Source organism: Schistocerca cancellata, unplaced genomic scaffold (genome assembly GCF_023864275.1).
Source record: "Schistocerca cancellata isolate TAMUIC-IGC-003103 unplaced genomic scaffold, iqSchCanc2.1 HiC_scaffold_728, whole genome shotgun sequence".
In the NCBI taxonomy this organism is placed as follows: Eukaryota; Metazoa; Arthropoda; class Insecta; order Orthoptera; family Acrididae; genus Schistocerca; species Schistocerca cancellata.
Window position 1 is genome coordinate 17,501 of NW_026046739.1, and position 5,000 is coordinate 22,500.

The window sequence follows — 5,000 nt, forward strand, 5'->3', positions numbered from 1 at the left end:
GCCGAGTCATCGGAGGAACTGCGGCGGATCGCTGGCTGGCATCGTTTATGGTTAGAACTAGGGCGGTATCTGATCGCCTTCGAACCTCTAACTTTCGTTCTTGATTAATGAAAACATACTTGGCAAATGCTTTCGCTTCTGTTCGTCTTGCGACGATCCAAGAATTTCACCTCTAACGTCGCAATACGAATGCCCCCGCCTGGCCCTATTAATCATTACCTCGGGTTCCGAAAACCAACAAAATAGAACCGAGGTCCTATTCCATTATTCCATGCACACAGTATTCAGGCGGGCTTGCCTGCTTTAAGCACTCTAATTTGTTCAAAGTAAACGTGCCGGCCCACCCAGACACTCAATAAAGAGCACCTTGGTAGGATTTCAACGGGGTCCGCCTCGGGACGCACGAACACGCACGAGGCGGTCGCACGCCTTCGGCTCGCCCCACCGGCAGGACGTCCCACGATACATGCCAGTTAAACACCGACGGGCGGTGAACCAACAGCGTGGGACACAAATCCAACTACGAGCTTTTTAACCGCAACAACTTTAATATACGCTATTGGAGCTGGAATTACCGCGGCTGCTGGCACCAGACTTGCCCTCCAATAGATACTCGTTAAAGGATTTAAAGTGTACTCATTCCGATTACGGGGCCTCGGATGAGTCCCGTATCGTTATTTTTCGTCACTACCTCCCCGTGCCGGGAGTGGGTAATTTGCGCGCCTGCTGCCTTCCTTGGATGTGGTAGCCGTTTCTCAGGCTCCCTCTCCGGAATCGAACCCTGATTCCCCGTTACCCGTTACAACCATGGTAGGCGCAGAACCTACCATCGACAGTTGATAAGGCAGACATTTGAAAGATGCGTCGCCGGTACGAGGACCGTGCGATCAGCCCAAAGTTATTCAGAGTCACCAAGGCAAACGGACCGGACGAGCCGACCGATTGGTTTTGATCTAATAAAAGCGTCCCTTCCATCTCTGGTCGGGACTCTGTTTGCATGTATTAGCTCTAGAATTACCACAGTTATCCAAGTAACGTGGGTACGATCTAAGGAACCATAACTGATTTAATGAGCCATTCGCGGTTTCACCTTAATGCGGCTTGTACTGAGACATGCATGGCTTAATCTTTGAGACAAGCATATGACTACTGGCAGGATCAACCAGGGAGCTGCGTCAACTAGAGCTGAGCAGCCGGCCGCCCGGGAGTGTGTCCCAGGGGCCCGCGCGAACACGCAAGCGTCCGCTCAATTATTCTGCAAACAGGAGGAGGCTGAGCTCCCCTGCACAATACACCTCGAAACCCTCTCAGGTCCCGGCGGCGCGCAGCGCCGTCCTAAGTACTTGGTCGGGTTCGAGAGAGGCGCAATCGCCCGGAGTTAGGCGAGTAGACGCTTTAGGTGCGACCACCCGTGCTCCCAACTGAGCTTGCCGCTGCCGACAGAGGCCCGGGAGCGTGCTGTCGTGGCATTGCCGGCGGGAGACAACACGCGCCACCTACGGTGACCGGCAGCTCCAACGCCAGCGCCACAGAAGGGCAAAGGCCCCACGTGGGTGCCGAAGCGAACTCTCCCAGCACAGCGCACGTGCCAACACGTCTGCACAACTGCGATACAAACCACCAGCGAGAACCGCTGGGGCGACCGAGCAGCAGACGGCGTCGCGGCGCCGAGTGCCGGGCGGCGGCGCATCCTCAACGCACACAGTCCTCAGTCGGACCAGCACACTGCAGATGTCCACCGCGCTTCGCACCGGGCCCGCGAGGACCCACTTTGGCCGCCCGGCGCCGCGCGCAGGGTGCCCCGGCGCGCAGCTGCGCCGCCTGCCGCGTCCGTCGGCCGGCGCGCCTGCCACTGGGCGCCCCCACCAGCCGGCTGTAGCGCGTGCGCCCACGCACCGCGCGGCCAGCACGCCGGGCGGCCCCCCCTCACCGGCCGGGGACGGTCCCACCCAGCCACCGCCGCGTATCGCTTCACACACAGATTTGCCCTTACTGATTTACCTCCAGCAACAACAACCGCACCACAATGGGTTTACCAGTTGTTCATTTGCGTTGCGTCACGTCACCAGCAAACGTAGACGTCCATCCCAGTTTGCAAATGCAACGATTATTGCATACCTGTCTGTTAGGTGTCACGACACACTACGTCTGCCCACATACACGCAACAAAATGTGCACGACTAGAGAACACGTGGGAGGTGGCCCCCTACGTATGCGATGTCCATTACGAGACCGACTGTCAACCAGCATCTGTACCATGTCGCAGATGTGGAACGCGGTGCACCATGCTATCACACTGTGTGAGAAGAGACGACTACGTTTGAATACACGCGCCACTACATCAACAGACGGCTCATGCTGATCGCCATCCAGGGCGTCCGTTACTCCCACACGTCTCTATGGCGTACCACACTGCAATGTAGCTGTTATGGGGAGACGGCACGTGGCTGAGTGCACAACATTTGGACCGTATGGTTCGCTGTTGTTGGGCGCAGTCGTACGGTCACACATGTGCCACAGCGTATCATTCAGTACATACGGACCTATGTGCAGTACAATGTGAGGATTAAGCTTACGATATCAGCGGACAGTGGACACAGGCCGTACCACGACGTAGACTGAGCGCTTCGACATGCGAATGCCAGTGAACAGCTGCGAAGGGCATTGAACACGCAAGCACCTGAACGACCAGCGTGCGAAGGCAGGGTGGAGGGGGGGGGGCGATGTACATCCTGCAGTTGTCCACATTACAGTGTACAGCGGGAGCATGTAAAAAGTAAGCAACACTTGCGAAGTGTTCAACATGAAACGACACACAAGAGGGTGGGCGGTGCGAGTAGCGAACTATATTCAGAGGGTTGTGGTTAGACAACACTAGATTAATGTAACGTGTCATATGCCAATTACAGAGCAGGTTAAGGCACAACGTGGGTTAGGTTAAGGCACAACGTGGGTTAGGTTAAGGCACAACGTGGGTTAGGTTAAGGCACAACGTGGGTTAGGTTAAGGCACAACGTGGGTTAGGTTAAGGCACAACGTGGGTTAGGTTAAGGCACAACGTGGGTTAGGTTAAGGCACAACGTGGGTTAGGTTAAGGCACAACGTGGGTTAGGTTAAGGCACAACGTGGGTTAGGTTAAGGCACAACGTGGGTTAGGTTAAGGCACAACGTGGGTTAGGTTAAGGCACAACGTGGGTTAGGTTAAGGCACAACGTGGGTTAGGTTAAGGCACAACGTGGGTTACGTTAAGGCACAACGTGGGTTAGGTTAAGGCACAACGTGGGTTACGTTAAGGCACAACGTGGGTTACGTTAAGGCACAACGTGGGTTACGTTAAGGCACAACGTGGGTTACGTTAAGGCACAACGTGGGTTACGTTAAGGCACAACGTGGGTTACGTTAAGGCACAACGTGGGTTACGTTAAGGCACAACGTGGGTTACGTTAAGGCACAACGTGGGTTACGTTAAGGCACAACGTGGGTTAGGTTAAGGCACAACGTGGGTTAGGTTAAGGCACAACGTGGGTTAGGTTAAGGCACAACGTGGGTTACGTTAAGGCACAACGTGGGTTACGTTAAGGCACAACGTGGGTTACGTTAAGGCACAACGTGGGTTACGTTAAGGCACAACGTGGGTTACGTTAAGGCACAACGTGGGTTACGTTAAGGCACAACGTGGGTTACGTTAAGGCACAACGTGTGTTAGGTTAAGGCACAACGTGGGTTAGGTTAAGGCACAACGTGGGTTAGGTTAAGGCACAACGTGGGTTACGTTAAGGCACAACGTGGGTTACGTTAAGGCACAACGTGGGTTACGTTAAGGCACAACGTGGGTTACGTTAAGGCACAACGTGGGTTACGTTAAGGCACAACGTGGGTTACGTTAAGGCACAACGTGGGTTACGTTAAGGCACAACGTGGGTTACGTTAAGGCACAACGTGTGTTAGGTTAAGGCACAACGTGGGTTAGGTTAAGGCACAACGTGGGTTAGGTTAAGGCACAACGTGGGTTAGGTTAAGACACAAATTGCGTTACAAATTGCGTTACATTGCGGTACAAATTGCGTTACATTGCGGTACAAATTGCGTTACATTGCGGTACAAATTGCGTTACAAATTTGGTTAGGTTAAGGTGCAAAATGGGTTGGATTACAGTACACAACATGGTAAGAGATAGTGTGTTTGGGGGGGGGGGGGGGGGGCAGGTTCGTTGGTAGTGATCATTGTAAGTGAATGTCTGAGGCAGCGTCAGTATGTCACAGCAGTTCTGTCTCGTCAGGATGCGCTTTTCGCTCGTGACTGGAGGCGCGCCGCGTCTGTGGTTGCGGCAAGGGAGTGGCAGACCTGTGTGATTCATTCCTGCCATTGTTTCTGTGCCGTAACAGGAGGCAGTGTGGTGGTGTTGGGTGCACCCCTGTGTAGGACATGTGTGGGTGTTGGTGGCTTATCTGAGCAATTGTGGATGTTGGACGGGTGGGATATTCTATTTTATAATTGGACCCCCTGGTGTGGTTATCATAGTGTGGATGGTGTACTGTGGCGGAGAGGATGCACCGGACGTTGGTCCATGCTGGTGCTTACATATCGTATCTGTGTCTGTTACAGGCAGAGAGTAATGTGTGATGGAGTGTCTCGCTGAGGTGTGGTTCATATTGTGTGCACAGACTTACAGCATGTATAGGGACAGCGGGAATTTGGCATATTGGATATAACTCGTCATGAAACGCAAGATATAGGGGTGGATTGCAACGTACGAGTGCGGGAAGAGTCCGCCGTTCATCCGCTTGGGTTGCGATTTGGGCGGTTGGGGTGGGGCACGTGCGGGTGCGGGTGGAGTGATTGTCGGTTGACTACTTCGTGCGACGCAGGCACTGGCGTTCGGGTTCCTGTGGTGGACAGATGATGCAGGCTTTGTGGGTGGCGTCGAAAAATGGGTACTGTGGGACCTAGCGATGTCGTAGTCGGGGTGGCGTCTCATAGATGGCGGTATCGTCGGTGCA

General features: G+C 54.1%; 1 non-coding gene across 1 annotated transcript in view; it reads right to left on the reverse strand.

Annotated features, from left to right (window-relative positions):
* LOC126141606 (small subunit ribosomal RNA) overlaps window positions 1-1,169 on the reverse strand; it is a 1,909-nt gene extending 740 nt beyond the window's left edge. Inside the window, exon 1 of the ribosomal RNA XR_007529497.1 lies at window positions 1-1,169. This exon is cut by the window's left edge and continues 740 nt beyond it. This is a non-coding gene — a ribosomal RNA (small subunit ribosomal RNA).
* Window positions 1,170-5,000: the final 3,831 nt, after the last annotated feature.